This window comes from Lactuca serriola, chromosome 8 (genome assembly GCF_051521515.1).
Source record: "Lactuca serriola cultivar US96UC23 chromosome 8, Lser_US96UC23_V15, whole genome shotgun sequence".
Taxonomy (NCBI): Eukaryota; Viridiplantae; Streptophyta; class Magnoliopsida; order Asterales; family Asteraceae; genus Lactuca; species Lactuca serriola.
The window spans coordinates 41,852,488-41,862,913 of record NC_136415.1 but is presented as its reverse complement, the minus strand read 5'-3'; positions in this window follow the sequence as shown (position 1 = coordinate 41,862,913).

Below are 10,426 nucleotides of genomic sequence, written 5' to 3'. Positions count from 1 at the left end.
AGTCAAGCATTTAGGTTTCTCAATCCCTGATTTATTCGACATAGAACTTAATCGAACACATCAATTCAGTTCTGACCGGGCCCAACACATAAGTCAAATCAAATCATCGAGCGGCCGAGATATCACTTTTACCTTCTTAGATAAATGTTTCAGATAAACTTCGACTTATATGCATTTACTTATTCAATAATCAACTATACACAACAATGCGTTTTATAACACCGAGTTACTGATGCGTTTTCGCATTATCAATGTACAATCAATTAACAAATAACAAACCATATATCTAGGTTTTAAGACTATATGATATTATCGTCTTGCGATCACCTTTTATATCATATTCCATAAGGTGATTCCAGCAAGCGCGGGTTTGTTCCAATGCTCAAAACTAGTTCGTAAGCACTCATGAACGTTGCAGCAACCCTTTGCTATGTCTAAAACCATTTAGACAATCTACACACCAATTCATGACAATCTTCATTCATATCTACTTCCAACATATGAACGATTGTGGATAATTTGAACAATTCGATTATTCTTAATAAACTCAATTATTCTGGAAGTCAAAACATGCAAAATGAAATAATAGTTAAACAATTAACATAAGACAGTAACATTACTCATAAATAAAACTCATTTATTTAATCATCAAATGTTAATTACATTTATCTATTACACATTTCTAATACTATCTAATCTATGCTAATATCATCCTTCAGCCCAATACTCCTAGCATGCTGCAAGTGCTTAACCCTACTCAGTCCCTTCGTAAGCGGATCTGCTGGGTTATCTTCTGATGATATCCTCTTCACTACGAGTTGTCCTTCTTCTACACGATGTCTAATGAAATGGTATTTTCTGTCGATATGTCTTGATCTACCATGATCCCTCGGTTCCTTGGTCAAGGCAACCGTTCCTTCGTTATCACAGAAAATCTCCATGGGCTCCTTTATGGCAGGTACAACTCCAAGATCACCGATGAAGTTCTTTAGCCATATTGCCTCCTTCGACGCTTCGCTCGCTGCAATGTACTCTGATTCGCACGTTGAATCAGCTACGTTTTCCTGCTTGGAACTTTTCCATGTCACTGCTCCTCCATTTAGGGTAAAGACCCAGCCCGACTGCGAACGGTAGTTGTCCCTGTCGGTCTGAAAACTAGCATCACTATACCCTCGCACCTTTAAGTCATCACTCCCTCCGAGGACTAAGAACTATTCCTTCGTTCTCCGAAGGTACTTAAGGATATTCTTCACCGCAATCCAATGTGCTCTGCCAGGGTTCCCTTGATATCTACTAACCATGCTCAAAGCGAAGGCTACATCAGGGCGAGTACAACTCATAGCGTACATGATTGAGCCAACTGCGGAAGCGTATGGTACTCGGCTCATCTCTGCTATCTCAGCTTCGGTACTCGGACTTTGAGTCTTACTCAACTTGGCATTACTCTGTATCGGTAATTCTCCGTTCTTCGAGTTTTCCATACTAAAACGTTTTAGTACCTTCTCCAAGTAAGTACTCTGACTAAGTCCAATTAGTCTCTTACTTCTTTCTCTTACTATCCTTATTCCCAAAATGTAAGAAGCCTCTCCGAGGTCCTTCATAGCGAAGCACTTCCCGAGCCAGGACTTAACCTCCTGCAGAGTCGGGATGTCGTTTCCTATGAGTAATATGTCATCAACATATAGAACGAGGAAACTTACTATACTCCCACTGGCTTTGACATATACACATGATTCGTCTTCGCTTCGTACAAATCCAAACTCTTTGACTTTCTCATCGAAGCAAAGATTCCATCTGCGAGACGCTTGCTTAAGTCCATAAATGGACTTCTCAAGCTTACACACTCTATTCGGATGCTTCGGATCCACAAAACCCTCAGGCTGAGCCATGTAAACATCCTCAACCAACTTTCCGTTAAGAAAAGCGGTCTTGACATCCATTTGCCAAATCTCATAATCATGAAATGCGGCAATCGCTAGCATCACTCTAATAGATTTTATCTTCGCAACTGGTGAGAATGTCTCATCATAGTCAACTCCGGGAGTTTGAGTAAAGCCCTTCGCAACCAATCGTGCTTTATATGTGTGTACCTTTCCATCCACGTCGGTCTTCTTCTTGAAGATCCATTTGCAACCAACGGTCTTACGTCCGGGCACATAATCAACCAAATTCCAAACTTGGTTATCATACATGGATTGGATCTCGCTATCCATTGCCTCTTTCCACTTTGTAGACTCCGGGCCTGCCATGGCTTCCTTATAGTTATTAGGTTCATCAAGATTTATTAGTGTACCATCACTAATATACGTGTCCCCTTCGGTAGTAATATGAAAACCATAAAACTAGGGTAGAACTCTAACTTTATCGGAACGTCTAAGAGGTAAGGACTCGTCAATCGGTTCAACCGGAGTTTCCTCCTCGAGTTGAGTGCCAGCGGTAGAGGTTCCTTCATCTATCGACTCTTGAATCTCTTCAAGCTCGATTTGCCTCCCACTGTCTCCTTGGCTTATGAGTTCTCGCTCTCAGAAAACTCCTCTCCTCGCAACGAAGACAACATTGTCCTTCGGTCTATAGAAGAGATATCCAAAGGATGTCTGCGGGTAGCCGATGAAAATACATCGCTCACTTCGAGGTTCAAGCTTGTCGTGAGTATCTCGTCTTACGAAAGCCTCGCAACCCTAAACCTTGATATGTGCCAACGAGGGAGCTTTCCCTGTCCACATCTCGTGAGGTGTTTTGGCAACCTTCTTAGTAGGGACTCGGTTAAGGATATGGGCGGCAGTCTCTAAGGCATACCCCCAAAAAGAGATAGGTAGTGAAGCACGACTCATCATAGAGCGAACCATATCCAATAAGGTTCGATTACGCCTTTCTGCCACATCATTCAACTGCGGTGTCCTAGGAGGCGTCAATTGCGAAACTATTCCACACTCCTTGAGATAATCGTGGAATTCAAGACTTAGGTACTCTCCTCCTCGATCGGATCGAAGCATCTTGATTTTCCTGCCCAATTGGCTCTCCACTTCATTCTTGAACTCTTTGAACTTTTCAAAGGTTTCTGACTTTTGCTTGATTAAATAGATATACCCATATCTACTATAATCATCAGTAAAGGTCACGTAGAAGCGGTTTCCATCCTTCGTGGTTGATCTAAACAGTCCACATACATCGGTATGTATTAGGTCCAATAGACCTTCACCCCTTTCACATGTACTCGTGAAGGGTGATTTAGTCATCTTTCCAAGTAAATAAGACTTGCATGTGTCATCTTCCCTAAGGTCGAATGACTCCAACACTCCATCCTTTTGGAGTTGGGCTATGCGTTTCTTGTTGACATGTCCAAGACGACAATGCCACAAGGATGATTTATCCATACTAGTGGAAGAATCTATATTCAAAACATCATTTCCTAAGTTATCAACAATTATAACAGTTTCATATATTCCATTACACGGTATAGCTTCAAAGTAAAAGACACCATTTAGATAAGCCAAAATAGAACCATTCTCATTATTAAAAGAAAATCTAAATCCTTGTCTATATAAACCATGAAATGAAATGATGTTTCTAGCCATTTCTGGAGAATAGAAACAATTGTTCAAATCTAAACACAAATTATTCCTAAGCACTAAAGAATACACTCCAATCTTGGTCATAGGCGACGATCTTCTGTTCCCCATGATTAGATTGATTCTTCCTTGCTCCACATCCCTACTTCTTCTTAGTCCCTGCACATTAGAACAAATGTGATAACCACAACCGGTATCAAGAACCCAAGAAATAGCATGATTATAATTGTTAGATTTAATTGTGTATATACCTGCGAAAGATGGCTTGATCCTTCCTTCTTTGATTGCTTGCAGGTACTCTGGGCAGCTTCTCTTCCAATGTCCTATCTTGTGGCAGTGGTGGCACTCTGCCTCCTTCGGGTTAGGACAGGGCTTAGTGGGATCAACTTTGGTCCCACTAGAAGAGGCACCATCTCGGGCTTTGACCTTGCGATAGTTCTTCGATGAAGCCTTCCTCTTCTTTCCCTTTCCTTGACCAATAGCCAAGATAGGAGCAGCAGGCGGATTGGGAGTTGGCACAACAGACTTGTCTTTGAAGTTGCTCTCAGCAACCCTCAAGAGACCTTGGAGTTTGCTTAGGGTGACCTCTTCTTTGTTCATGTGGTAGGTCATCCTAAATTGGTTGTACATCGGAGGCAAAGAGTGAAGCACCATGTCGATCGCCAAGTCTTCCCCAAAGTCAACATTTAACTTGCGAAGGCGGTCGACATACCTTTGCATCTTTTGCAAGTGCACGGTAAGAGATTCTCCATGACCCATCTTAGCGGAAATCATGTTAGTGAAAATATCATAACGCTCTTGTCTCGCGTTCTGGTGGTACCTCTCCAATAAGTCTTGGTGCATCTCGTACGGGTACATGTCCTCGTAGGACTTTTGGAATTCGGAGTTCATGGTAGCAATCATGATGCAATGTACCTTCGTTGCATCTCGCTCATGAGTCTCAAAAGCGGTGATTTCGGCTGGAGTAGCGATTTCGGGGTTGATCTTCTCGAGCTTCTCATCAAGGACATACTACTTATCCTCATAGCGAGCAATGGTGCGAATGTATCTTATCCATTCGCTAAAGTTCGTTCCATCGAAGGTGACCTTTTGGCAAAGGCTCATTAACGTGAAAGAACTAGCGGCAACGTTGTTTGCGTTCGACATCTTCAAAAGAAAAGGACAAAGATAGATTAGAATAAGAATCCCTAATTATCACCCAATAAGAAAATTAGGGCTAGGATCCAACAATAACATTTACATACTAGAAAAGGGATGCCGTAATCCAACATGCAAATAAATTGAAGGTAAGTGAATGATGATTCACTAATTCTCCATCACATAACTTAACTATTAGTCCTAAGTGTATTGAGAATTCCTAGGTTGGAATGAGATTCATTGAAACTATTCAATGGCATGTTTAAATCTCGATATGCCCCTCTTGTTTGTGACTGGGATACCGAGGATCACAAAGCGGGTGTGAATTACCATGCAAATTCACATGGAGCCTCCATTATAACGATCACCTCTTCGATGTGCCGGTAAACCACACACGCTCCATCGAACTATGATAAACAATGAATCACCCTTTGCCACCTTTGCTTAGAACCAATTAGTGTGCCGGTAAACCACACACGCTCCACTAACTTCTTAGCATGGGTGCAAAGTGTAATTTCATGGGATTGCATCAATTCACTTTTCCTAAAGTAACTAAGATCGGGAAATTTTATAAAATTGTGTAGTTACTTTGTATCACTTATTATACTTTTAATGAGAGGATGAGGTTGCCCTATCCTACCCGTTCGGCTAACGACCCTCCACCAATCAAGCAAGCGGTGGGTGTGAGTGTACACCTATTAAGCGCCATTTTATAGGCCGCAACCTTATACCCACCTTATAGATCGGCTTCGTGAATGAGGCCTACTAACGGTAAGACTAGCATTTAGTTATACATATATATATTATTCTAGTAATATCATATTAGTATAGGGTTGCATTTTAAACCTTTTAAAATCTAGGGTTTGAAATTTAAGTTGTCTAAATTAAAACTTTTAATCACAAATATAAATTTCAAAACTTGAGGGCAAGTTTTAAACATTTAAAACATAGAGGATCAAATAACAAATAATTCCAATTAACAATTAATATCCTAATTATCTATATTTGATTTTATTCAAGATTTCTTTGAAAGATAATTACCAAAATAATTAAAATAATTAATTAATTATCATATAAGGAAATCAAATATTTTATTAGTTGATAAATACCTTTAACTAGATCAAGATAATAGCCATATATATCAAAAAATCGGATTTAGATTGATCTATTATGATTAAGGTAAGTTTCCATAAGATAACTATGAAAAAATCCCGAATCTGGCCATTCCTGACGCCTGGACTCGCCGAGTGCACAAAGGGACTCGCCGAGTCAGGCCTACTCGCCGAGTCCACTTTGGAACTCGCCGAGTCCATGACCCAGAAACCAAAAAATCGAATTTTTCAGGTTTGTTTCAGTTAATTAAGCAACAATTTAAAGAAAACCAAGCAAGGCTCTGATACCACTGATGGGTTTTACCATAAGATCTTTCCTATGTGCGCATGCAAAACCCTAATGCTTGGATCTAGGATTTCTAATTAAACATGCTTTGAATCCAAGACTTCTAATGGCTAATTAGGTTAAATAACAACATTGAAACAGATCTAGAACCATACCTTTGAATTCCTTGTTGATCTTGTTGTCTTGGAGCTTCTAGAGTCACAATTGTCACTCCTCTAATGACTTACAAACACCAATAGCAAGAAAGATGACTTAAGAGAGAGGAGAGGGGAGGAAATCGGCCAGGGTTCTCTTACTTTAGGTGAGGTGTCGATTTCCCTTGCCCATGGGATCTATTTATACTTGTAGACTCCTTAAGGGTTGCAATCTAAACCCTAATTGGATAATCTTCTCTTAAGGCTATCCAAATCCTTTCCTTAGATAAGTCATGGATGATTTTGAAGCTATCCTAGCTTCTAGAATCCGTCCACTATATATCTATAAGGATTTATAGTCTAAAGCTTAACTATCAAACAATTGACAGTTTATACCCCTTTATTTAATTAATCTCTTTAAGTCACCAAATTAATTCCAATTAATTCTATGACTTATATTAATCAAATAACAATATATTATTCTTTATATTATTCTCATAATATATTAATAATATTTACTCTCTCTTGATAAATCATCCTGTCAAGTTGCTATGGTGAAGGCAACCGAAAAGGACCATGCACAACCGGGTCAAGTACTTGCCTAATATAGTTGCAGCCTTAGACACTATTCCATCATAAGCTTGGTGCCGAACGCCATTGGAACTTTAACCTTTGAATCTCCCATCATGCCAAATTTTGCAAGGAGAGTCTTCGTGTAAGCTTCCTGATTAATAAAGATGCCTTCGGGTCCTTGTCTAATGTTTAAACCAAGGAAAAAGTTAATTGGACCCATGGAGCTCATTTCAAATTTGGTCTCCATCAGCTTTCTGAATTCAACTGTTAAGCCAGGATTCGTTGAGCCGAAGATGATATCATCGACATAAATTTGAACGATCATAAGGTGGTTACCTTCCTTCTTACGAAAGAAGGTTGGGTCAACCGAACCTTGTTTGAATTTTGACATCTTTAAAAATTTGGTTAGCATTTCATACCAGGCCCTCGGAGCTTGTTTCAGTCCATATACAGCTTTGTCCAAAATGTAACAGTGATTGGGGTACCTTTCATTGACAAATCCAGGAGGTTGCTCCACGTATACCGTTTCTTCAAGTTCTCCATTTAGAAATGCGCACTTGACATCCATTTGGTAGACCTCAAAGTTTTTGTGTGCAGCATAGGCAAGAAATATTCTAACGGATTCCAGCCTAGCTACAAGAGCGAAAGTTTCTTCATAGTCGATTCCTTCCTTCTGACAGTATCCTTTCACTACTAGACGGGCTTTGTTTCGTATGAAGAAACTTTCGCTACTAGACCAAATAGGCAAGAAATATCCTTTCACTACTAGACCAACAACTGAAGCATCTTGAGGAGTTGTAATGAGACGCCAAACTTTGTTCCTTTCGAATTCATTCAATTCATCTTGCATAGCTTGAACCCAATCGGAATGATCAAGAGCAGTGTTAACTGTCTTTGGTTCAACTTTTGAGACGAAGGAGTTAAACATACAAAATTCTACTTTTGAAAATAAGGAAGTTTGTTTTGCCTTAAGTTGTGATCGGGTCAGAACCTTTTCAGAGACATTACCGACAACCTGAGAAATAGGATGATCTCTGGTCCATTTGACAAGAGGAGGGTAATTTGGATCATAAGATGGATCCAATTCAGCGTTTACCATCTCTTCTAGTTCAAATTGACTATCATAGTCGTAAGACATATCTGCATTCTCCCCCTCGACAGATAAACTTTCAGTTGTGTCTTGAGTTTCTGGAGCTATAGGAGTTTCGTGCGGTGTTGAGCTTTCGGCTACCACTGGACTTTCGGGTGCGGATGAGCTTTCGGGAGCAGCTGGAGAATAGTTCTCCCCCTCAACATGTGAGCTCGCCTGTGATGACGAAGATGTGCCCTCCCCCTCAACTGAAGTATCGTGATGTGGAGGGTCGTCAGAACTTGATCCTCCTTCATTCATTCTCTTTGCAGTATCTTTGATGAGTCGCTTCAGATGATCTACTTTGTTGTCTGCTGCACTCGCTTCTGAGAGAGTTGCCTTCTCTGGTTCATCAAATAACTCGACGAACTTCTCAAATAGGTTTGCAATCGAGGCTGTGACTTGGCATGTGTAAGAAAAGATTTCTCCAACTGTGTCTTCTTTGGCCTTAAGCTTTTTGACATAGCTATCATCAAAAGTCACATAATAGGTTTCTTCTATTTTCCTCGAGCGCTTGTTTAATACCCTGTACGCTTTAGAAGTGAGAGAATAGCCTAGAAATATCCCTTCATCGACTTTGACATCGAACTTGTTACGGTGTTCTTTAGAATTGAAGATGAAGCACCGTGAGCCGAATACATGGAAAAATTTGACATTTGGCTTCCTGTTGTTGATGATCTCATAAGGAGTGAGAGTGAATCGCTTATTGAGATATGACCTGTTATGTGTAAAACAATCAGCAGCAATAGCATCAGCCCAAAAATATAAAGGTAAAGAAGCAAAACTTAGCATGCTTCGGGCCGCCTCACACAAAGATCGGTTTCGTCTTTCGACAATCCCGTTTTGTTGAGGAGTGTAGGGAGCTGAGAAGTTATGACTGATTCCTTTGTCGGCCAAGAATTCTTCGAATTCTTTGTTTTTGAACTCCAGTCCATTGTCGCTCCGGATGTTGCGAACGACTTTCTTCAGTTGTACTTCAATCTGCTTGATAAATGTCTTCATCTTGAGAGTCGCTTCAGATTTGTGCTTCAGAAAGAACACCCATGTAAAACGCGAGAAATAATCAACAATGACAAGAATATACTTGCTACCGCCAATGCTTTCGATAGATGATGGACCACACAAGTCAATGTGAATTAACTCTAATGGTTCAACAACTTTAGTGTTTACAATCGATGGGTGACTTTGACGACTCTGCTTCCCCATTTCACACGCAGCACATAAATGTTCTCGATCGAATTTGAGCAATGGAAGACCTTGAACATGACCACCTGTGACAAGTTTGTTGATATCCTTGAAGTTGAGATGAGAGAGCCTTCGGTGCCACAGCCAGCTTTCGTTAGATTTCGCTTTGGATAACATGCAGATAGTTGGATTCCCTTTGATGGGTTTGAGGTTCAGGGGAAACATTTTGCCTTTGCGCTCCTATTTGAGAATAACTCTTTTCGTTTTCTTCTCAATTATTTACGAACCCTCATCATCGAATGAAACCTTGAGACCGGTACCTCCAACAAGCTGAGATACACTGATGAGGTTGTGATGTAGTCCTTCAACGTATGCAACCTTCCTAATCGTAAAATCACCATTTGTAATCATTCCATAGCCTTTTATGGTGCCGAAGGAGTTGTTCCCGAACTTGACATTTCCACCGTTTGAAAGAGACCTAAACTCCCTCAGCTCTTCCTTTCTTCCTGTCATGTGACGCGAGCAACCACTGTCAATGTACCATTCTTCGTCAAACTGCTCGTCACTAATAACCTGCAAAAATTAAGCAGATTTAGGAACCCAAAGTTTCTTGGGTCCACGTGAGCCTTTCACAGGAACAGGAATAGTAAGAGAGATGTCAACAAGATATGTTCTTTTTATTAATGTTGTTTCATCTTTCCTTTTAATGGTGAAAACCTTAATTTTATTGGGATTTGTTTCTTTCAATTTGGATTCTGGTTTACGTATTTGGACTCTGGGATTATTTTGATTTGTTTCAACTGATGAAAACTTTGATTTTCCTTTCATATTTGTTGATGATTTAGGTTTTTGAGTGCGAACAGAGTTAAATTTAGACAAAGGTTGAGAGGAATTAGAAGAATTAGAAGAAGAAAAACGAGAGAAGTTAGACTGAGATGATTTCTTGGCTTGAGATTCTAAGTGACCCTTTTGTTTTTTATCATTAGTGGGACCGAACCTAAATCTTTGGTCTCTTTTGCTCTCGGAACCGAACCTCTGCTTTCGGTAGATAGTGTTTTCTGAATCGAACCTTTGATTTCGGTTGTCAAATTTTTCAGAACCGAACGTATCCTTTCGGTTGTTTTGACTTTCAGAACCGAACTTTTCTCTTCGGTTGTTAAGACTCTCTTGTGACCTAACAGTGCATTTCTCTGACTTTAGATTTCTTTCATGATAAGAGAAATGGGCATTTTTAGATTGCCAGAACTGTTTTCTTTCAGAGAGATTCTTCTTGTATCTCTGATTCCTTTGCTGTTTCTGAT